The sequence below is a fragment of the Sus scrofa genome, chromosome 3 (genome assembly GCF_054392235.1).
Source record: "Sus scrofa isolate SSC_HxYL_T2T_F1_AM1 chromosome 3, Sscrofa_HxYL_maternal_Yorkshire_Landrace_v2.0, whole genome shotgun sequence".
NCBI lineage: Eukaryota > Metazoa > Chordata > Mammalia > Artiodactyla > Suidae > Sus > Sus scrofa.
This window is the reverse complement of record NC_139385.1, coordinates 4,947,647-4,972,152: the sequence shown is the minus strand read 5'-3', so window position 1 is coordinate 4,972,152 and position 24,506 is coordinate 4,947,647. Positions and strand designations below refer to the sequence as shown.

The following is a 24,506-nucleotide window of genomic DNA, read 5'->3' as shown; positions in this document are numbered from 1 at the left end:
CTTTCGAAGTGTGCAAAGATTTCTTCTAAAACACGTGTTTATTTTTCTAGCTCTAGGTGATGGCATTGCTCCTCCACAGAAAGTTCTTTTTCCATCTGAGAAGATTTGTCTTAAGTGGCAGCAAACTCATAGAGTAGGAGCTGGGCTCCAGAATCTGGGCAATACCTGTTTTGCCAACGCAGCACTGCAGTGTTTAACGTACACGCCACCTCTCGCCAATTACATGCTATCACACGAACACTCCAAGACATGTAAGTGTTCTGTGTTATGCTGTGTGTGTACTTTTGTTTTTCTCCTGGGAAATGAAAGTGAAGAATTAAGCCAAGAATTTTATCATCACTAACAAGTTGATTTCTTCTTTAGGAAACCGCGAAGGAAGACTCTTAAAGATTTGCATTCAGGTTGCATAAAAAACATTTTGCGCGTAGTTTGACATGGGAAATTATTTTAAAAGAGGCATATTTTACCAGCATTTGGCCTTTCTGAACCCCCTGCTGGCTTTCCACACTTGCTCAAAAATGTGGCATGTCTACTGCCACCACCTTGGAACAAGCAGAGTTAAAGAATCCCACTTCTGGCTTCCATTCTGTGGCGGGAGGCTTGATTCATTTATAGGCTTTAAGTCTTAGTGGAGAAGAATCTCTTGACACTGCCCTTAACCTCCGGGAAATTCATACGGGACTTTTCCTTTAGCATGTGAGAGCTCAGTTTTCAGCCTAAAGGGCAGGTTTAGGCATTGGTTAAAAACATGTTTATGTCTTTAATGAGGTGAGAGCCAACTCTGGTTGACGAGAGAAATTCAAAATTTAGAACATGTGTTTTTTGAAGTTCTGACCTTCTGCATATATTGTAAATACCCTTAACCCTTTGTAAATGAGATCTCCCTGTTCTTTGATCTACATTAATATATGTGTGTGTGTTCAGGTGCTAATTCTTTATTATTAGGGTGCAAAAAAAAAATAGCCCCTTGGTTTCTTTTTGAAAACTACTTAATGGAGAGTTTAGACTAGTTCTTTTAAAAAAACTTTTTTCCTGCCACCAAAGAGCAAAACAGTGCTTGTGAAGATTTTGAAAAGTACAGAAAAATTTAAAGAAATCAAAGGAAAATCACCTAGAGTCTCCCCACTTAGAGATACGCCTCATGCTGGTGGCTTTAAATCCTAGAATGAAGAGTGATTGTCCTCATGTTCTTCTTTCTGAGTCCATAAGCCATTCCCCACAGACAGCTTTCCTCTCGCTTTTGCACTTAATCAAAGCAGGGTGGGGAGGAAGTCCCGGCAGTGGCACCTGCACAGCGGGAGAGAGGGCGGAGACAAAGGCGCAGATGCTCTGCGTGTCCAGGGTTAGGTCTCTGTCGTTTGTGTTATTGGTTGTTTCCTCGTTGTCTCTGATTTCCCAGCTTTATTGCAGTATTATTGATAAATGATAAATTTAACACATTTAAAATACGCAGTTTGGAGTTCCCGTCGTGGCGCAGTGGTTAACGAATCCGACTAGGAACCATGAGGTTGCGGGTTCGGTCCCTGCCCTTGCTCAGTGGGTTAACGATCCGGCGTTGCCGTGAGCTGTGGTGTAGGTTGCAGACTCGGCTCGGATCCTGCATTGCTGTGGCTCTGGCGTAGGCCGTTGGCTACAGCTCCGATTCAACCCCTAGCCTGGGAACCTCCATATGCCGCGGGAGCGGCCCAAGAAATAGCAACAACAACAACAAAAAAAAGACAAAAAAAGACAAAAAGAAATAAATAAATAAAATAAAATAAAATACGCAGTTTGATGCCTTGACCTTTGTATGCCCCCGCGAAACAGTCGTCCCATTAACATATTCATCACCCAGCGCCCCTTTTAATCAGACCCCTCCAGCTCTTCCTGTCCCTCAGCCCCTCTACCCCAGGCAACCACCGACACACTTTCGCTTCACCATAGAGTAGTCTGTATTTTCTAGACTGTCATGTAAGTGCGATTACACAGTACACATATATGTTTTTTCTCCTGTACAGCATGGTGACCCAGTTACACATGCATGTATACATTCTTTTTTCTAACATTGAGCAGTCCACCGTAAGTGACTAGAAAGAGTTCCAGTGCTACACAGCAGGATCCCACTGCTAGTCCATCTCGAAGGCTACATTCTGCATCTATTTACCCCAAGCTCCCACTCCCGCTCCCTCCCACTCGCTCCTCTTCCCCCTTGGCAACCACAAGTCTATTTTCCAAGTCCATGATTTTCTTTTCTTTGGAAAGGTTCCTTTGTGCCGTACATTAGATTCCAGATATAAGTGATATCATATGGTATTTGTCTTTCTCTTTCTGACTTACTTCACTCAGTGTGAGTCTCTAGTTCCATCCATGGTGCTGCAAATGGCATTATTTTGTTCTTCTTTATGGCCGAATAGTGTTCCATTGTGTATGTATACTACATCTTCCTAATCCAGTCATCCATCAGTGGACATTTGGGTTGATTCCATGGCTTGGCTATTGTGAATAGTGCTGCAGTACACAGTATATATTTTTATATTGCTTGGTTTCCTTCACCCAGCACAGTTGTTTAAACATTATTCCATGATGTTGCATGTATCAATAGTTGATTCTTATTGCTGAGTAGTGTTCCATTGTGTGAATGGATGTACCACAGTTTACTTGTTTCTCCATTCACCCACTGCTGGGCATTTGGGTCGTTTCCCGTTTTGGGCCATCGGAGATGAAACTACTGTGAAGTCTCTGTAAGGACATGTTTGCGTTTCTCATGGGTAGATCTCTAGGAGAGGGATGGCCTGGGCCTATAGTATGTGTGTTTAAGAAACTTTCAAACTGTCTCCCAAAAGGATTGTCATGTTTTACGTTCTCATTCTCAGTGAATGGAAGTTCCATTCGCTCCATGTCTCCCTGATACTTGGTGTGGTCAGTCTTTCCAATTTTAGCCACCCTAATAGGTGTGTAGTGTCATAGTGTCTTACTGTGGTTGTAATTTGCATTCCCCTGATTAATAATGATAACCGTCTTTCCATAGGGTTATCTGCCACCTGTGTATTTGCTTTGCTCACAAGCCTGCTCATATCTTTTGCCTGATTTAGGGCTGCATTCACAGCATATGGAAGTTCCCAGGCTAGGGGTCGAATTGGAGCTGTAGCTGCCGGCCTACACCACAGCCCCAGCAACGCCAGATCCTTAACCCACTGAGCAAGGCCAGGGGTGGAACCCATGTCCTTATGGATACTAGTCAGGTTTGTTACTGTTGCACCACCATGGGAACTCCTCTTTTGCCTGACCGAAAATTGGGTAGTTTCCGTATCATTGAGTTTTGAGAGTTCTTTCTGTATTCTGGATAGAAGTCTTTCATCAGCTAAGTAATTTGCAAGTATTGGTTCCCAGTCTGGAGAAAATAGTCTCTTCATATGGTCTTTCAATAAGCATGTTTTTAGTTTTTTGGTCTTTTGGTCTAATCGGAGCTGTAGCTGCTGGCCTACACCACAGCCACAGGAGTGCAGGATCTGAGCCAAGTCTGCGACCTACAGCACAGCTCATGGCAGTGCCGGAGCCTTAACCCACTGAGCGAGGCCAGAGATTGAACCCGCAACCTCATGGTTCCTAGTCTGATTTGTTTCTGCTGTGCCACAATGGGAACTCCTACCTCTCCATTTATTTAGAGTCTCTCTAATGCTTCATAGCAGTGATTGCATTGTTTTCAGTATACAAGTATAATGTGCATATTTTTATCTCATTTATCCCTAAGTATTTCACATTTTTGAAGGCTATTATAAATGGTAATTTTTTATTGTTGTCATCTTTTAAGGGCCGCACGGCATATGGAGATTCTGAGGCTAGGAGTCGAATCAGAGCTACAGCCAGCAGCCTACACCACAGCCACAGCAGCACAGGCTCTAAGCTGTGTCTGCAACCTGCACCACAGCAATGCCGGATCCTTAACCCACTGAGCAAGGCCAGGAATCAAACCCGAGTCCTCACGGATGCTAGTTGGGTTGGTTAACCGCTGAGTCACGTCAGGAACTCCTAAATGGTAATTTTTTTTGAATTTCAATTAGATTGTTTGTTGCTCGACTATAGAAATGCATTTGATTTCTGTATATTGATCTTGTATCCTACAACTTTGTTAAACTCATTATTACTTCCAGTAGTGTTTTTAAAAGAGATTCCTTAAGATTTTGTATGAAGACAGTCATGTGATCTGTGAATAGGAAAATGCCACCTCTTCGTTTTCATTCTGTGTACTCTCTCTTTCTCACTCTCGCTGTAAGGCACTGGCCGGGTCCTCCGTTTCAGCGTTGAGTAGATGTGATGCGAGCAGAGACCCGTGTTCTTCCTTCTCGACCTGAGGGGAAAGTACTTGGTCTTTCGCCTTCAAGATGATGTCAGCTCTAGGTGTTTCGCATCTGCCCTTGACCGCAGTCAATAAGCGTTGGCTTGACTGCTAAGCCAAACTTTCATTCCTGAGATGAACCCTGCCTGATCAGTCTTGATGTATTTTCTTTTCCATGTATCCTTAGATTTGCTGAAGATGTTTTAATTTTATATTCACGAGGGATATTAGTCTACAGTGGTTTCTCATAATGCCTTTGTCTGGTTTTGACATCGTGGAGTATGTTGAAATATGCTCTTCTATTTCTTGGAAGAGTTTGGGTAGAATTGGTGTTATTTCTTCCTTAAATGTTTGGTAGATTTCAGCAGTGAAGCTGTCTGGGCTTTTGAATTTTCCTATGGGTGGGTTTGTCTGTTTGTTTTCTTTTTAGGGCCACACCTGAGGCATTTGGAAGTTTTGGGCGAGGGGTTGAATCGGAGCTAAAGCTGTGGTCCTACGCCACAGCCAGAGCAACCTTGGGATCTGAGCTGCGTCTGCAACCTATACTACAGCTCACAGCAATGCTGGAGCCTTTAACCCACTGAACGAGGCCAGGAATCAAACCCGCATCCTCATGGGTCCTGGTTGAGTTCTTTTTTTTTTTTTTTTTTTTTCTTGTCTTTTTAGGGCCGCACCCACGGCATATGGAGGCTCCCAGGCTAGGGGTCAAATTGGATCCGTAGCTGCAGGCCTACACCACAGCTACAGCAGCACGGGATCTGAGCCACATCTGCAACCTACACCACAGCTCACGGCAATGCTGGATCCCTAACCCACTGAGTAAGGACAGGGATCGAACCCAGGTCCTCTTGGATGCTAGTTGGGTTTGTTAACCACTGAGCCATAATGGGAACTCCCTAGTTGGGTTCTTTTTTTTTTGTCTTTTTGCTATTTCTTGGGCCGCTCCCGCGGCATATGGAGGTTCCCAGGCTAGGGGTCGAATCGGAGCTGTAGCCACTAGCCTATGCCAGAGCCACAGCAACACGGGATCCAAGCCGCGTCTGCAACCTACACCACAGCTCACGGCAACGCCGGATCGTTAACCTACTGAGCACAGCCAGGGATCGAACCTGCACCCTCATGGTTCCTAGTCGGATTTGTTAACCACTGAGCCACGACGGGAACTCCTGTATTTTCTTTTTTAAGGAATTTGCCTTAGTTGTTGAAAGCGTTGATGTAAAATTGTTCGTAATGTTTTCTTTTTTTTTTTTTTTTTTGCTGTGCCCACAGCATGTGGAAGTTCCTGGGCCAGACATCAAACCCCCACCACAGCAGCAGCCTGAACCACAACAGCGACAATGCTGGATCCTTAACCTGCTGTGCCACCAGGGAACTCCGCTATAATGATTTTCTTTGTTTCACTTCTGATGTTAATTTGTGTCTCTTTTTTCTCCGATCAGTCTGACTAGAGCTTTATTCATCCTACTGATCTTCTCCTGGCTTCCTTCCTCTCTTTCCTATTTCACTTACGTTTGTTATTATTTTTATTATTCCTTTCTCTTGCTTACTTTGGATTTTATGTGCTGTGTTCTAGTTTCTTAAGGTGGAAACTTAAGAAACTTAAGGTGGTCCTTTGATTGGAAATCTTTCTTCTTTTCGAATGAGTGTTTAATGCTATTAATTTCCTTTTAAGTGCTGTTTTAGTTGCATCCCAAACATTTTGATATGTCATATATTTTTATTCAGTTCAGAATGCTTTCTAATTATCCTTGTGATTAGTTAGAGGTGTGTAGGTTAGTTGCTAAACGTTTGGGGATTTTTCGGAAATTGTCATGTTACCGATGACTAATTTAATTCCGTTGTGGTCAGGGAAGATATTTGTATTGTGTGAATCCTTTGAAACTTGAGACTTATTTTATCTGCCAGAACGTGGTCTAGCTTGTTGAATAGTCCATGTGTTTATTTTATTTTATTTTTGTTTATTTATTGTCTCTTTATGGCCACACCTGTGGCACACGGAAGTTCCCAGGTCAGGGTCAAATTGGAGCTGCACCCAGGGCCTATGTCACAGCCACGGCAACACCAGATCCAAGTTGCATCTGCCATGTACATCACAGCTCATGGAAAAGCCAGATCCTTAACCCCTTCACCGAGGCCAGGGATTGAACTTGCGTCCTCATCGGTACTAGCCAGATTCATTTCTGCTGAGTCACAAAGGAAACTCCCCTCCATGTATTCTTTTATTAGTTTGTTTTTTGTCTTTTTAGGGCTACTCCTGTGGCATATGGAGGTTCCCAGGCTAGGGTACAGTCGGGAGCTGTCGATGCTGACCTACACCACAGCCACAGCGATTCAGGATCCAAGCCGTGTCTGCGACCTACACCATAGCCTACAGCAGCGCTGGATCCCCGACCCCCTGAGCGAGGCAGGGATCAAACCCATATTCTCATGGATACGAGTTGGATTTGTTTCTGCTGCACCATGAGGGGAACTCCCTGTGTCTTTTATTTTTTTATTTTTTTGTCTTTTTGCCATTTCTTGGGCCACTCCCGTGGATATGGAGGTTCCCAGGCTAGGGGTCGAATTGGAGTCGTAGCCACTGGCCTACGCCAGAGCCACAGCAACACGGGATCCGAGCTGCATCTTCGACCTACGCCACAGCTCACGGCAACGCTGGATCCTTAACCCACTGAGCAAGACCAGGGATTGAACCCGAAACCTCATGGTTCCTAGTTGGATTCGTTAACTGCTGTGCCACGATGGGAACTCCCCTTGTATCTTTTATTTCTTTGTTGAGTCTTTCTTTTCTTTTTACCCTTTTTTTAGGGCCACACCTGCGGCATATGGAAGTTTCCAGACTAGGGGCCAAATCGGAGCTGTAGCTGCCAGCCTGCACCACAGGTACTCTGGATCCCAACTGTGTCTTTGACCTACAGTGCAGCTCAAGGCAACACCAGATCCTTAACCCACTGAGCAAGGCTGGGGATCGAACCCTAATCTCATGGATGCTAGTCAGGTTCTTAACCTCCTGAGCCACAATGGGAACTCCCTTTTCTATATGTTTTTTATTGTTGCTAATGTTTTCATAACTAGAGGCCTTCTTATCATAGCTACTTAAATCCTTTGCTAGATAATTCTAACGTCTCTGTTATCTTAGTGTGGGCATCAATTCATTCATTGTCTTTTTTCACTCAGTTTGAGAAATTCTTGGTTTGTTAGCATGGTAAGTGATTTTTGCTTGAACGTTTTTGTGTCATGTTATAAGATATTGGGTGTTACCTGACGTGTGTTCTACCCGGCTTTTTCTGACACCATTCTGGCAAAGGGAGTGATACTGGGTGGAGGTAGAGGTGCAGGTTCCTCACTCAGGCTGTGTTGACAGTTAAGGGGGGACTGGAGCTCCGTGCTCCCGCTGGGTGGGAGTGGGCGTCCCTGCTCCCCACTGACACTGCAGTGGCTCTTTACCACCGAGTGCTGGCGAAGGTCCCGATTCTGACCCTCCTCGGCGGGGGGTTGGAGGCCTGCTTCCTCCCTTCACCTCTTCCTGCCTTTGCGCCCTCCTTCTCTGCCTCTTTCCTTCTTCCGTCCGTCCGTCCTTCCGTCCGTCCTTCCGGTGTTGCTGCGCAGCGTTGCAGGGCGTAGAAGTCGAGACTGTGCTCTCACAGCTTCTCTCCGTCTCTTTGGATGATCCGGTATCGCGTCTACTCCCAGGGTTGTGACGCCGCGTCCTCGCAGCGTGTTTGGTGCACCGCCGTGTGTATCTCCTTGTCTCCTGTCCTAAACGGCTCTTCCCTCCTCTCTCTCCCCACGGGGGACCAATAATTTATCCTCTGTATCTGTGAGTGCGTTCCTTTTTGTCATGTTCCCTGGCTTGCTGCATTTTTTTAGATTTCGCATCAGGCAGTGTTTGATTTACTTGACGTAACATAACGTGCAGGGCTGTCTCCTGATGACTGGGTTTGGGGGCCGAAGTCCGGACTTTGCCCATTTGTTCCTCACGGACACTGTGGGATGAAGTGTGGTCTTTTTCACTCGGTGCGGGTGGAAGTTTCCATTCCTGCTGTTCCTTGTACACGCTGCACTAGCGGGTCGGTTGGGATGCTTCGTGACAGCCTGGGAGATGGACCGCGAGGCTCCTCACTGGGCTTTTGCCGCCGTGGGCAGGGGTGGGCGCCTCAGTTTTTCTGTGGCATTTGACTCGGGTGAAACAGTGTTTGTCTGCATGTTTTCTGCCTTGCGAGGCTGTCTCTTTGCTGGTCCTCTGGCCCGAGAAAGCAGGCTTTCGTTGCTGCTTTGTTCCCTCCATTTGTTGGTGTCTCCAGGTTGCTCACCTCTTCAGCTCCACGTCTGAAATAGATGTGGCACAAAGAAAACCCAGGGAACTCACTGCCATGTCGTCCCTTGGCTTCTGAATTTGCTGGCTGTTCTTTGTCTCTCTACCTTTCACAGCTTTCTTGTGTTCGCTTTATATATAATGTCCAGGATTTTTCTGTTGTGCGTGTGGGAGGAATAGGGAAGCGTAGCATCTCCGCGATGAAACACACACCAAGCGGAAGAAAGACCAGACTCCCTCACTGTAAAGTCCCCGGCGTGCTCTCCCTTTGTAGACGGACGCTGCATCTTACGGTGCTTGGTCTTTGCCTTCACCTTCAGATTCCAGTTACATGGATGTTAGGGACAACGCGAAGTAGTCCCAGAGCTCACGGATAGGCTTTCGTTGTTGTTGTTCTGTTGCTGTTTTTTTTTTAGGTCTGTTTGTGTGTGTGTTTTTCATTCTAGATAACTTCTGTGGCTAAGTTTTCTAGTCCACTCATCTTTTCGTCTTTTATTTCTAATTTAGTATTTATTCTGCCTGGTATGTGTTTCATCTTGGAGATCCTGCTTCTCATTTCTGAAGTAGATTGACTATTTCCATCTTTCTCCTTCGTATGCGCTTGCTCTTTTCTGTCTCCCCGAACATAGGAGTGTGTGTGTGTGTGTGTGTGTGTGTGTGTGTGTGTGTGTGTGTGTATAAATGCCTTTTTTTTTTTTTTTTTTTTTTGGCTACACCTGCAGCATGTGGAAGTTCCTGGGCCAGGGATTGAACTCATGCCATAGCTTTACCGTGCTGGATCCTTAACCTACTGCATCACAAGGGAACCCCATGCTGTAATGTATTTTTTAATGTCTTTGTTTTTTGAGTCTAATGTCTATGTTATTTCTGAGTTTGTTTCTGTTCATTTGCTCTTTATTGGTCATTTCTGCATGCCTTGTACGCTTTGATTAGAATTTCATGTTGTTGGGTGCTGGGTTTTCTTTTTATTCCTACAAATGTTTTTGAATTTTATTCTGGGACACTGTTAAATTAATTGGAAATAGTTTGGACCTTTGGAGGCTTTTAAAGCTTCATTAGGCAAGGATCTGTGCAGCCTTTAGTTTTAGGCAGTGTGTCATGTCTTGTGTGGTTCGCATTTGGGAGCAGGTGATTTTCGATTGTGGGGACTGTCGTGTGCTTTCTTTAGGATGTCGAGCAGCCCTTGTGGCCCTACCCCCTGGATGCCAGTAGCACCATGAAGTCGTGAGCTAGGAGTGGTTTTCCTATTTTTTTAAATCGTAGAAGAAGAATATGCAGTAGAGATCACTCTAGGTAGCCAACAAAGCCAGAACATATATTTAAATTGTTTTTATTATTGCTTATTTTGTTTTTCAGCTGCACCTGCGGCACGTGGAAGTTCCCAAGCCAGGGACTGAACCCACACCACAGCGGTGACAACACCACATCCTTGACTACTAGACCACCAGGGAACTCCAAAGCCAGACTATTTAAAGAGAGATTTTGAACGTCTTGTACAGGAGACAATCTTTTACTGTTTGAGACAAATGTAATATGAGGAGAAAAATCCTTATTTTAGACATAGAGACAATAGTTAAGAGCACAGGGTTTGAAATTAGAAAGGTATGATTTGAATACCTTTTGGAAAGGTATAATTATGTGTCTGCCCCTTAATAACTGCTTGATAGTAGGCAAGTTTTTAACTCTCTGAGCCTCAGTTTCTTTTCTTGTGAAATAGAAGCAATATATACTTAGCACTTTGGTTCAATAGAAAATTAAATGAAAATGAGTAAAAGTGTATAGCTCAATACATGACACACAGAAGCTCTTATTCTTATTTTAGGATGTGGCCCTTACTTATAATAGCCCTTAATGTGTATACTGTCATTTTTTGCTGATTTGGAGGCTTCTCATCTGTTATCTTTCAGGTCATGCAGAAGGATTTTGTATGATGTGTACCATGCAAGCACATATCACCCAGGCACTCAGCAATCCTGGGGATGTCATTAAACCGATGTTTGTCATTAATGAGATGCGGCGTAAGTATCTTCTATAGCAGTTTTTGTTGGTATTTGTTAGCTTACTGGTCTGACCGACCTCACTGGTGTGTGGTGAGCTCCTTGTGTATTACATCAAACGAACATTTTATCGTATATGAATGCACCTTTAATGAATGACAAATTTTTAGCAAACCGCTTACCACATAAACACATTTTGAAACCTAAAGCAAGATGATAATATAGTAAAGATGGTATTTATTTATTTTTTTATTATTTTATTTTATTTTTTTGTCTTTTTGCCTTTTCTAGGGTTGCTCCCGTGGCATGTGGAGGTTCCCAGGCTAGGGGTCTAATTGGAGCTGTAGCTGCTGGCCTGTGCCACAGCAGCGCGGGATCCAAGCCACGTCTGTGACCTACACCACAGCTCACGGCAACGCCGGATCCTTAACCTACTGAGCAAGGCCCGGGATCGAACCCGCAACCTCATGGTTCCTAGTTGGATTCGTTAACCACTGAGCCATGACGGGAACTCCTAAAGATGGTATTTAGTTTAATATAAACAAAATTTTTAAACAGCTCAATTTTTTTTTTTTTGGCCACACCTATGGCATATGGACAGTCCCAGGCCGAGGGATCGAATCTGAGCCACAGCTGCAACCTACACCGCAACTGTGGCAACAGCGGTCCTTAACCCACTGTGCCACCATGGGAACTCCTATAGATTCAATTTGTTAATTAAATCATTGATAAGTTTTCCAGTGTTTTCCTAGATATTTGGATTTTTATGCTGAGTAATACCAACTCTGGTATTATCCCACAGGTTTTTGAAAATAGTTTTCAGTAAGTTTTAATTAAATGAATGGGTATTATACTATACTATACGAAGTGATAGGAATTATCAAAATGGTTAATATACTCTTAAATAAAGTTTTATACTTATAACTTACGCATAAATTTTGCCTTTTTTTACTTTCTTTTCTTTTTTTTTTTTTTTTATGGCCAGACCTGCAGTATAGAGAAGTTCCCAGGCTAGGGGTCGAATCAGAGCTGTAGCTGCCGGCCTAAACCACAGATATAGGAACACAGGATCTAAGCCAAGTCTGCAGCCTACACCACAGCTCATGGCAACACCGGATCCTTAACCCACTGAGTGAGGCCAGGGATCGAACCTACGTCCTCATGAATGCTAGTCAGATTCATTTCCGCTAAGCCACGACTATAACTCCTCCGTCCTCACCTTTTCTCTTTAATTTTTTTTTCTTTTTGGCTCTGTCCACGGTGTCCTGGGCCAGGTATCGAACCCAAGCCACAGCACTGACCTGAGCCTCTGCAGTGGCAACACCAGATCCTTAACCTGCTGCACCACAAAGGAACTCTACAAAAACCTCACTCTTAATCTGGTTCTAGCTGGGTAAATTATACTGGTAGATAATTACACAGTGACAATCTATAATCCTTTTGCCTAAAAAGCTCCTAAAGATTAAGAGGTGTTATATTGGCCCTTTGTATTATTAACAGTCCAGAGGAATCAGTGCAGAAAATTTTTAAACATTGTCGGATCCTGACAAAATTTTAGTCAGTGGTGATTTTGTTTGTTATATGTTTATGTTATGTATTACACACACATAGCAGGCATGATTAATATTTTTAAACCTAGTCTTTAAGAGAATGTCATTGGTTGGAATTTTCTTTTCCTTTTCTTTTTTTGCTTTTTAGGTCCATACCCATGGCATGTGGAAGTTCCCAGGCTAGGGGTCTCATCGGAGCTACAGCTGCTGGCCTACGACAGAGCCACAGCAGTGCAGGATCTGAGCCACATCTACGACCCACAGTACAGCTCATGGCAACAGCAGATCCTTAACCCACTGAGTGAGGCCAGGGATTGAGCCCGCATCCTCATGGATCCTAGTCAGATTCGTTACCACTGAGCCACAAAGGAACTCCCTGTTGGAGTTTTCTTATGGGTTAAGGATGCAGCATTCTCACTGCAGGGGCTTAGGTCACTGCAGCGGCTTAGGTCACTGCAGCAGGGGTTTGTGGCCCAGGAGGTCCTCTTGTGGCTCAGTGAGTCAAGAACCTGACATAATGTCTTTGAGGATACAGGTTGGATCCCTGGCCAAGCTCAGTGAGTTAAGGATCCAGCATTGTCACAAACTAGGGCCTAGGTTGCAGATACAGGTTGGGTCTGGCATTGCTGTGGCTGCAGCGTAGGTCGGCGGCTGCAGCTCGGATTCGACCCCTAGCCTAGGAACTTCGATATGTCGCAGGGTTGACCATTAAAAAAACAGAGAATGTCACTGTTGTGTATATGTACATGCGTGAAAATAACACTCCACCCCATCCCCAACTCCAAATACATGTATGATTCAATAATGACATTGTCCTTTTTGTAGGTCAGAACTGGTGGAATATTGGGACTTGCGTATGATTCAAGTTAATATATATTTATATATATGCAAACGTATAAGATTCTCTGTATATTCTTTATACTTTTGTGTTGTTTTTCATCATCATGTAATTTTGTGTCAGTTGGAAATAGGACTGAGGCGTTCTTGTTGTGGCTCAGCAGTTAACGAACCTGACTGGCATCCATGAGGATGCATGTTCGATCCCTGGCCTCGCTCAGTGGGTTAAGGATCCGGTGTTGCCGTGAGCCGTGGTGTAGGTCGCAGTCGCGGCTCGGATCCAGCGTGGCTGTGGCTGGGGTGTAGGCTGGCAGCTGTAGCACCGATTAGACCCCTAGCCTGGGAACTTCCATATGCCTCAGGCGCAGCCCTAAAAAAAAGAAAGAAAAGGGGAACTGAGCTGTCACCGTGCCATCGAGACTCTATTCTGTAGGTTTGGGGGTAGACTTTAGGTAAGTTCACACGTCGATGTTTCACGTGGATTCTCTGGGAGGTCTCAGCACCAAATTTAAGGTGTGTGCACTCACATGATATTTGGGACAAGTTTTTGAGACGGTACAGCCAAGGTTGAGTCTATTCAAGTGTACTTTTACTGCAGGAGACACAGCGTCTCTGGGCGCTCCAGAACGCCTTGTCCACGTGAGCTTCCAAGGGTCTCAAGGGCCTGGTCCTCGCTGTTCTCGGGGAGCGTGTGAATGCTGTTTCTTCATAAAATAATTATCAGGTGTTTTGAAACCAGCATATTGCCATCAGATAAAACTTGGGCGGGGAGTGCAGCCCGGGCATATCCTATGTGGTGATACAGCTTTGTCTTTCCTCGAACTTTGTAGGTATCGCCAGGCACTTCCGCTTTGGAAACCAAGAAGATGCCCATGAATTCCTTCAGTACACTGTTGATGCTATGCAGAAAGCGTGCTTGAACGGCAGCAATAAGTAAGTACAGCACAGCGTCGGTCCCTCCGCCCCGCCCGCCCGCCCCTCGCCCGAGCTCCGTCGCACCTTTCTCACGTGGGTGTGCCGAGCTCTCTGTCTGCTCCACCTTTGACGGTGCACTGCCTGTCCACAAGCGATTTGCATTATTTCCAAACGGTTGAAAATTTAAAAGGTGGCTTACTATAATAATTTAGATTTAATTATAAATGTCAGGAAGTGAATATTGGTCCTGCCATTATTTTAATGTCTGCCTCCCTCTGCAGATGAAAACTAACCGCTTCTCCTTGGTGTGCCGACGTTTTCTCGGTTCATCTCTAGCCTTCAAAATCTGTATTTGTTCCCTGTATCTTTCGCACTCTGGTCGGTTACCAATTTCTGCAGTTTCTCCTTTAAAGTCTAAGTTTGGGCTCAAGAGGAAGATTGGAGAAACCATTAGAAACCAAGTCCTAACCCACTTGTTGTTGCCTGAATAGCCCTTGCATTCCCGCTGCTGCCAGCACGGCCTCGGCCAGGCTACCGTCGTCTGGCTGGTGGGCTGCAGAACAGAGCGTGCTCTGGTCCCTGCCTTCTCCGGGGTCCTCATGCCCTGTATGACAGCCCTGCTTAGGGCAGTTTCCTCTTGGGACTTGCTTCAGGGCCACATTCATGCCGTAATTGCAAAGTCCCTCTTAATACAATCGTACCTCTTTTCCTGTCTCACCCCAGACCCTCTCTGTGTGTGGTCAGGCAAGGCTGTTTCCCGGCTACCACACATACTGCGGGGCTCCCCTGTTTGAGTTCTGGTCCTTTTATAGATATACATGCTTTTAAAATCTGGTCATGGCATTTGTAATCTTTGTAGAACTCTTAGCTCATTTTACTGTTTGACTTTTTTCAGATTAGACAGACATACCCAGGCTACCACACTCGTTTGTCAGATATTTGGAGGATACCTAAGATCTAGAGGTAAACTTTTGTTTAAAAGTTGATCTGATACAGCATGTTGTTTAAAAAATGCCAGCAGTTCGAAAGCGTTAATCATGGAAGCATGTCTCCCTTCCGCCCAGTCTCCCCTCCCCCATCCTTGGAGGCAGCCCCTCTCCCAGTGTGTGGTTTATCTTTCCAGTAGTTGTCTAGGCATGAACAGACTGGAGCATATTAGGTACATTCCTTTGACGTTTCTTTTCACATTGGAAACCTTCTTACATTTCAGTACACGCAGGTCTAACATAGTTTTTCAGGGTTGCATAGTATTCCATTATTTTAGTTCCCTATCAATGGATATTTAGGTTGTTTCTAATTTTTGTCGCTGTTATTACCATCAGTGCTTCATTGAACATCCTTGGATGTGCATGCCTTTATGTCCATGTACAAGTGTCCATATGTAGGATAAATTGTTACAATTTCCTTATCAGAGGGTGCATGTGTTTTAAATTTTGATTCTCAGAGTTCCCTTTGTGGCTCAGCAGTAACGAACCTACTAGTATCCATGAGGATGCAGGTTCGACCCCTAGCCCCACTCCGTAGGTTAAGGATCCGGCATTGTGTTGGCCTGTAGGTCACAGACAGGGGTCAGATCTGGCATTGCCATGACTGTAGCCTAGGCCAGCCATTGCAGCTCCAGTTTGACCCCTACCCTGGGAACGTCCATATGCCATGGGAGCGGCCCTAAAAGAAAAAAAAAAAAAAAAGATTGGATTCTCCCTTTTTCTTTCAAGAGGTAGTACCAGTTTACACCTCCAACCAGCAGTGTGTGTGGCCCAAGTTAGTGACTCTCACTGTGTACCATTAACTTTTTTCCCCCAATCTATTAGAAGAAACAAGTCCACTGTGTTAATTTTTTACCATGTGGTAGTATTTCTGTTCTGTCATTTCAGTAGTTGGTGCTGCCGTGATAATTATCCTTCGCATAATTTTGCTTATACTTTGCATTTTATTTCTATTTCAGTCAAATGTTTAAATTGCAAAGGTGTTTCAGATACTTTTGATCCATATCTCGATATAACATTGGAAATTAAGGTAAGTTTAATAATGTTTGTGGGTGTTGGTTAAGATAAAAAAAAAAAAATCAGGAGCTCCTTGGTGGCTTAGCAGGGTAGGGATCCAGCGTTGTCATTACTGTGGCTCAGGTTGCTGCTCTGGCACGGGTTGGATCCGTGGAACTTCCGCATGCTGTCAGTGTGGCCAAAAAAAAAAAAAAAAAAAAAAAAATCAGTCATACTTTATGTAACTTTATGTATTTATATTTCACTTATAATTTAGTTTATTTATTTTTCGTCTTTTTAGGGCTGCACCCAAGGCATATGGAGGTTCCCAGGCTAGGGGCTGAATCGGAGCTGTAGCCACCGACCTACGCCAGAGGCACAGCAACGCCAAATCTGAGTCACGTCTGCGACCTTATACAGTATCTCACAGCAACGCTGGATCCTTAACCCACTGAGTGAGGCCAGGGATCAAACCTGAAACCTCATGGTTTCTAGTCGGATTCGTTTCCGCTGCACCATGATGGGAACTCCTTCATTTATAATTTAGACTAAAACTGTTAGAGAATATGAATAGAAAAACTTAACATGCTAAGACTTTAGAGGACATTATTTAAGCTTTGTATTAAGCATCATAAAAACTTACAACGTTGAATAATTTTATTACCCTTTGAGTTTTCACTTAATAAAAACCAGATTCTGATGCCTATATTAGCCAAATTTAGACGGTTATTCTTTTTTTTTTTTTTTTGTCTTTTGTCTTTTGTGTTTTTAGGGCTGTACCGGCAGGCAGCACATGGAGGTTCCCAGGCTAGGGGTCCAGTCGAAGCCACAGCTGCCAGCCTACATCACAGCCACAGCAACTTGGGATCTGAGCCTTGTCTGCGACTACACCACACAGCTCACAACAACGCTGGATCCCTAACCCACTGAGCGAGGCCAGGGATCGAACCCAAAACCTTATGGTTCCTAGTTGGATTTGTTTCTGCTGTGCCACAGTGGGAACTCCTAGAGGGTTGTTATTCTTTAGAAACTGTTTGCTTCTGCATTTTCTAAACTTCTGGTTTTTTGTTGTTCTTAAGCTTTTGTTTTCCTGAGTACAAGCATAATACATGCTGATGAGAAAAGTGAGAAACAGTGCAGAGATGTGTAAGACCCAGCCCCTCAGAATGAACTCTTGATAAGAGTTTGATGTAAACTGTCCCAGAGCACTTACTTACTGTTTATAGGAATGGGATCACACCTTTGGTCTATTTGGCCACTTGCTGTGTCCATTTCGTTTTGCCTGGGCCTCCTTCTGTGTATGGAGATCCTCTCTGGTAGATGCTTGGCTTGTTTCCACTTTTATGCTATTTAAATAATGCTGCAGCAGGCAACCTCTTCACGTATTTATGTTAACTTTAATCTGTTCTTTTTTGGAGTTCCTGTCGTGGCTCAGTGGTAATGAACCTGACTAGTATCCAGGTTTGATCTCTGGCCTTGTTCAGTGGGTTAAGGATCTGGCGTTGCTATGAGCTGCTGTGGCGTAGGTCACAGAAGTGGCTCAGATCTGGCGTTGCTGTGGCTGTGGTGTAGGCTGGCAGCTGTAGCTCTGATTCTACCCCTAGCCTGGGAACTTCCATATGCCGCAGGTGCAGCCCTAAAAAGACAAAAAGAAAAGAAAAAAATCTGCTCTTTTTTTAAAAAAGTTTTAAAATTAAAGTGCAGTTGATTACAGTGTTGTGTCGATTTCTGCTCTTCAGCAGAGTGACCCAGTCATACATATGCACGTTCTTGTTCTTACGTTACCTTCTATCATGTTCTGTCACAAGAGATTGGGTATAGTTCCCTGTGCTGTGTAGTAGGACCTCATTGCTTAGCCTTTCTAATTACAGTAGTTTGCATCTACTGACCCCAGACTCTCAGTCCATTCCTCTCCCTCCCCGTCCCCTCCCCTGAGGTAACCACAAGTCTGTTTGTCTATGTGAGTCTGTTTCTGTTCTGTAGGTAGGTTCATTTGTGCCACTTTTTTTTTTTCTTTTTTTTTTTTTTTCTTTTTGCCATTTTCTTGGGCTGCTCCCTTGGCCTATGGAGGTTCCCAGGCTAGGGGTCGGATTGGAGCTGTAGCTGCTAGCCTATGCCGGAGCCACAGCAACGCAGGATCCGAGCCACGAGCCACATCTGCAACCTACACCACAGCTCACAGCAATTCCAGATCCTTAACCCACTGAGTGAGTCCAGGGATCGAACCCGAAACCTCATGGTTCCTAGTCGGATTCGTTAACCACTGAGCCATGACGGAACGCCATGTGCCACATTTTAGATTCCACATATAAGTGGTATCATACGGTATTTGTCTTTCTTTTCTTTTTTTTTGCTATTTCTTGGGCCGCTCCCGCGGCATATGGAGGTTCCCAGGCTAGGGGTTGAATTGGAGCTGTAGCCACCGGCCTACGCCAGAGCCACAGCAACGCGGGATCCGAGCCGCGTCTGCAACCTACACTGCAGCTCACGGCAACGCCGGATCGTTAACCCACTGAGCAAGGGCAGGGACCAAACCCGCAACCTCATGGTTCCTAGTCGGATTCGTTAACCACTGCGCCACGACGGGAACTCCCCTAATTCTTTTCTTTTCTTTTTTTTTTTTTTTTTTTTTGGCTTTTTAAGGCTGCACCCTCGGCATATGGAAGTCCCCAGGCTAGGGGTTGAATAGGAGCTACAGCTGCTGGCCACAGCCACAGCCACAGCCACGGAGGATCCAAGCCGCATCTGTGACCTACACCACAGCTCCCCGCAATGCGGAATCCCTAACCCACTAAGCGAGGCCAGGAATCAAAACTGTGTCCTCATGGATCCTAGTCGGGTTCGTTAACCACTAAGCCATGACGGGAATTCCTGTCTTCTTTCTGACTTATTCTCTTAGAATGAGAATCTGTAGTTGCATCCATGTTGCTGCAAACGGCATTATTTCGTTCTTTTGTTATGGCTGAGTAGTATTCCACTTTGTATATGCACCACATCTTTTTAACCTATTGTCTATCAGTGGACATTTAAGTTGTTTCCGTATCGTGGCATTTGTGCATAGTGCTGCTATGAACATAGAGGTGCATGCATCTTTTTGTATTGTAGTTTTGTGTGGATATTATACGCCCAGGAGTGGGATTGCTGGATCATATGGTAGTTGATCTGTTTTCCATAGCGGTGGTACCAACTTATATTCCCACCGACAGTGTAGGAGGGTTCCCTTGCTCCTTTTTTTAATGGGAGGGAAATAATTTGGTGTGTACATGCATAACAGTGAGCATCATAATAAAAGTAAATTTTCTTTTTTGGTAAAAATTCGCATTTGCTTTTTTTTTTTTTTTTTCATCCTTTTTTTTCCAGGGCTGCTCCCGCGGCATATGGAGGTTCCCAGGCTAGAGGTCTAATCAGAGCTGTAGCCACCAGCCTACGCCAGAGCCACAGCAACGCGGGATCCGAGCCGCGTCTGCAACCCACACCACAGCTCACGGCAATGCCGGACCCCCAACCCACTGAGCAAGGCCAGGGATCGAACCTGCCACCTCATGGTTCCCAGTCGGATCTGCCAACCACTGAGCCACGACAGGAACTCCCATATTTGCTTTTATACTTTCTAGTTGTCTTGTTTTTTCCCCCAACAAGTGACAGTGATAACATGGTGTTGATGCTTTTCTGTCCCAGGCTGCTCAGAGCGTCACCAAGGCATTGGAGCAGTTTGTGAAGCCGGAACAGCTTGATGGAGAAAACTCCTACAAGTGCAGCAAGTACGGAGGGTGGTACAGGTGGCCGCTGCAGGGGGGTTGGGGGGGCACGGCGCGTGTGGGTGGCAGTTGCTGTGGATCGCTTGGTTTAAGAAAGTTTGGTGTGTGACCAGCCCACTGAGAGTCCCTGTAGCTTCCAGTTTGTGGAGACACTGGGTCTCTATTCCTTCAGGGCCAGAGCACATAGCATCTCAATGTTTACACTGGTTAGAGGTGTGCACCCTTGTGCCCTCAGGGGCCCGGGGAGGCTGGTGGGAGGGAGAGGGAAGGTAGCCACTTGCCCCTGGTGAGGGCTGTAGCCTGTGAGGTGTGGCTGGGGGCACAGTATGACAGGTTGGGGTGAGTGAGGGGGGCATCACTTTTCTCCCGGAGTGGTTAAGGATCTCTCTTTAATGTGGTTGTTTCCCAGGAGTTGGGGTAGTTTCTTCTAGAAACCTTGACTTTTAATTATCCTGTATTGTATCCCCATAAAGTCAAGAGAGCCTGTTTTCTTTTTTTGCTTGTTTTTTAGGGTCGCACCCACGGCATATGGAGGTTCCCAGGCTAGGGGTCAAATCAGAGCTACAGCTGCCGGCCTGTGCCATAGCCACAGCAACTGGGGATCCAGGCCACGTCTGCGACCTACACCACAGCTCACGGCAACGCCAGATCCTTAACCCACTGAGGGAGGCCAGGGATCGAACCTGCAACCTTATGGTTCCTAGTCAGATTCGTTTCCGCTGTGCCATGACGGAAACTCCCAAGACAGCTTATTTTTAAAAAGCCTTGCTTCATATGTTTTAAGTAGTCTTTTTTTTTTTTTTTTTTTCTTTTTTTCTTTTTTAAGGACCACACCTGCAGCATATGGAAGTTCCCAGGCTAGGGGTCATATCAGAACTGTAGCCGACAGCCTACAGCACAGCCACAGCAACGCTGGATTCGAGCCATGTCTGTGACCCACACCACAGCTCATGGCAATGCCAGATCCTTAACCCACTGAGCGAGGCCAGGGATCGAAACTGCGTCCTCATGGATGTTAGATTCTGCTCAGCCACGACAGGAATTCCAGATTTTCATTTTTAAGTTAGGAAATACAGATAAAAATCATTGTTATAGGGTACAGATAAATCTTGGGGAGAGTGAGGGTTTGGTTTCCAAACAAACACAATAAAGCGAACCTCAAAGCTAGTGAAGTGGATTTTTTTCATTTCCTAGCACATAAAAAAGCTCTGTCTGCACTTCACTGTAACCTGTTAAGTGTGTCATAGCATCGTGTCTAAAAAAACAGTGTACTTACTGGCCCACCGCTGTGGGTCAAGGATCTAGCATTGTCTCAGCTGTGGTGTAGGTTGCAGCTGCGGCTCGGATTTGATCTCTGGCCCAGGAACTTCCGTGTGGGTGAGTGCAGCCAAGAAATATATATAATAATCATAATAAATTAAAAAAACTTATTGTTAACAAAAATGCCAGAATGGGAGTGTGAGCGCCTGGGTTCATTTTGTGGTGCAGAAGGCGCCCTTGCTCTCAGGACCGTGGGGACGTCTCCTTTGTTTAAGCTCCATGGACTTTTCTAGCCTTTACTTTCTTCCTTTGGTATCTGGGCTCTGTTTTCACAGAATTGTACCAGCTGGTTTTTCGCTTTGCTTTGAATTGAGAGAAACTTAGTTCGGCCCGACTTACATTATCAGTGACCTGTATTACATGGCATTTCAGAACTGTCCTTTTTTCTTTCGTGCTTGTTGAGCGATTTCCCCTGTATTGTAATTTTTAGTATTTTCTCTGTTGATTAAAAGCTGTGGTGTTTCTCATCTAGTAGCCTTCTTTGAGCAACTGCATTTGGAATGTTTCAGGGAAATAACAAGGGAAAGACTAAAAAACCACATTCAAAAAAAATTCATCATTTTAATCCTCTGTTTCTGTTTTTTTCCAAGATGTAAAAAGATGGTTCCAGCTTCAAAGAGGTTCACTATACACAGATCCTCTAATGTTCTCACACTTTCTCTGAAACGTTTTGCAAATTTTACTGGTGGAAAAATTGCTAAGGTAAGTAGATAACATTATTAATAACTGTTTCTGTCAAGCCCTTCACGGCTTAAGTGTCAGCAGCTAAATCGAACAGTTTTATTACCGGGTTTTCTAAGATCTTCCAGCACTTGGTCATGGAAAAAAATGTCAGAGAATTGAGCTAGGAGTTTGACAGGTGTGTTTATGAGCGTATGTGTTTTTTTCTATATCATTTAGCTGGTTAGCCTTTCTGAAGATGCAGCTGGTCTGCATGTGGGCTTCATGGTCGGTGACGGCCATGCGTGGATGCAGGGAGGGCTCGTGTCATTTCAAATCCAAAAAGGGTTTTCCTGCCAGATCTTGCTGTTATTTCGTCAAAGTTTGTTTTCTGGTTGGTAGTACGCTGAATTTTCCCATTATCTTTCTACTTTCTGAAGATTGAAAGTGGTCAGAAATTCAGTAGCATGCCCAAGAAACAGTCCTTGCTGAATTCTTAAAAAGAAGTGACTCAAGTCCAGAGTTATGCTTGTTAGTGTCTCCTCTGATGGATTGGGAGAATTCACTTAACGTGGATCCTTATTGTTTAAAAGAGAGAAAGAAATGAGTGGGATTGCATTAAAAAGACACTTAGATGCAGGTATGCTCTGGGTGTATTCTGTCTTTGGCCTGTTAGGTTTCTGCTGGAACATCGTGGGGTATGGTGCTCTGTGGGTCCGTCCCCTGCCTTGCACCTGCCTGTGTAGGATGATTTGCCTTCGGAAATGATACTCCTTGTTCCTCTCTCCATTCCTGTCTGTGTAGGATGTGAAATACCCGGAGTATCTCGATATCCGACCATACATGTCTCAGCCGAATGGCGAACCGATTGTCTACGTCTTGTATGCAGTGCTGGTGCACACTGGTTTTAATTGCCATGCTGGCCATTACTTCTGCTACATAAAAGTAAGCCGTGTGGATTTTGCTAATAACTATCGTTGTTACATTAAGTAAAGTAAGATAGCCCTGGTGTTCCAGCGAGGAAGAGTGGGGCTCTCGCAGTTAAAATGTGAGAGCCCTTGGACTTCCTATGTGGCTCAGCAGGTTAAGGATCTGGCCTCACTGCTGTGACTCTGGTCACTACCGTGTTGCAGGTTTGATCCCGGGCCCGGGAACTTCCATATGCTCTGGGTGCAGCCAAACAAAACAAAACACATGAAAGCTTATTTTTCTTTTCTTTTCTTTTCTGGCTGTGCTTGTGGCACGTGGAAGTTTCTGGGCCAGGCATCAAACCTGAGACATAGCGGTGACAATACCGAATCCTTAACCGTTAGGCTACCAGGGAACTCCAGAAGTCCGTTTTTCTTACATTTCTCTGGGTTGCTGGATGGCTACTCCCTGTTTACCCGGTTGTATCTGACGTCTCTTTTATTGGCTCTCTTGCAGGCTAGCAATGGCCTCTGGTACCAAATGAATGACTCCATCGTATCCACCAGTGACATTAGATCGGTACTCAGCCAACAAGCCTATGTTCTCTTTTACATCAGGTATTGTCAGGAAAGCCAGTTTTCACCGTTTCTGTTACGTCATTTCTCTTCATCTCCTCAGCGTATTTAAATTCAGCGTCATTTGTCTAAATAGCACCTTAATGATGCAGGGAGGGGTAGGAAGGCAGTTCTTGAGTGTAGACCATGAGTTTGATTTAGCTCCCCAGCTCTTTGGCAGATTAACAAAGAAACGTGCAGAATGTGGTAGCCGAGGGGGCAAGCTTCTGCTGCTGGCAGCAGACCGGGGGCCGGGGGGCCTGCGGGCCAGGGGGCCAGTGAGTAGAGGCCCTGGGAAGGGGACTCTTGAGAACCTGGGTGCAGTCATCTCTCTGCCATTGAGCACAGGCAGCCAGTCCCCTTCCCGGGCCAGGCTTGGGCCAGCACCAGCAACCCCGCTGTTGCTGCAGCTCTGACTCGCTAAGTCCATTTCCAGAAATGTATGGCCTGGAATAGTGTGCTCCAGGGTGTTTGTTTGCAGTAGCTGGAAATTAAAACATCCTGAAATTTCCAACAACAGCAGAAGAGCATATAAATTGGAGCCCATCCATGTTGAAATACAGTGCAGCTATTGAAAGTGCTTTTTAGGAGCTCCCATTGTGGCTCAGCATTAACGAACCCAACTAGTGTCCATGAGGACGTGGTCAATCCCTGACCTCACTCAGTGGGTTAAGGAGCCGGCGTTGCCATGAGCTGTGGTGTGGGTCGCAGACTCAGCTCAGATCCAGCGTGGCTGTGGCTGTCGCGTAGGCTGGCAGCTGTAGCGCCAATTCCCCCCCTAGCCCGGGGACTTCCATATGCCGTGGGTGTGGCCCTAAGGGGGAAAAAAAAGAAGCAAAAAAGAAAAAAAATGATTTTTACTAAAAACTTTTAAAAGATGATATGACACAGTGCTCTATGTATGGAGGAAAAGTGGTTTGAAATTTGCCACGTTGGCACGTAGACATCCGTATAGGCCAGAGCCTGCAGGATGATCCGCTAAACCGGAAGAGTAGGTGCCTCGAAGGGGTGATGTCAGGCACGGTGTGTTTGTTCATGACTTTTTAGGATAGTACAGAGTTTTCTACGATAATACGTGTTTATAATTAGAAAAACATAAATAAACAGAAGGAAGATAGCTTCCAGATAGGGGCATCCTCAGAACACACGGTTAGAAGTACCATTTGCCCTGTGCTCGCTACCATAGGTGGAACGGGGACCCGCTGTACAGCACAGGGGGCTCTCCCGAGTATTTTGCGGTCAGCTTCGAAAGGCTCAGGAGTTCCCACTGCGGCCCGGTGGGTTTTGAACCCGACTAGTATCCTTGAGGATGCTGGACTCCGGAGGGCTGAGACGCA

At 45.2% G+C, this 24,506-nt stretch overlaps 1 protein-coding gene and 1 long non-coding RNA gene across 5 annotated transcripts in view; one reads left to right on the top strand and one right to left on the bottom strand.

Annotated features, from left to right (window-relative positions):
- EIF2AK1 (eukaryotic translation initiation factor 2 alpha kinase 1) overlaps positions 1–24,506 on the bottom strand; it is a 293,498-nt gene that overhangs the window by 68,839 nt on the left and 200,153 nt on the right. The gene's annotated exons all lie outside the window — the stretch shown is intronic.
- LOC100515534 (ubiquitin carboxyl-terminal hydrolase 42) overlaps positions 1–24,506 on the top strand; it is a 65,855-nt gene that overhangs the window by 27,618 nt on the left and 13,731 nt on the right. For all 4 annotated transcript variants that reach the window (XR_014840052.1, XR_002342221.2, XR_014840051.1 and 1 more), the window contains 9 exons: positions 51–251; positions 10,535–10,645; positions 13,842–13,944; positions 14,822–14,889; positions 15,872–15,942; positions 19,587–19,669; positions 21,577–21,688; positions 22,451–22,591; positions 23,072–23,172. This is a non-coding gene — a long non-coding RNA (ubiquitin carboxyl-terminal hydrolase 42). The remainder of the gene's footprint in view (positions 1–50; positions 252–10,534; positions 10,646–13,841; positions 13,945–14,821; positions 14,890–15,871; positions 15,943–19,586; positions 19,670–21,576; positions 21,689–22,450; positions 22,592–23,071; positions 23,173–24,506) is intronic.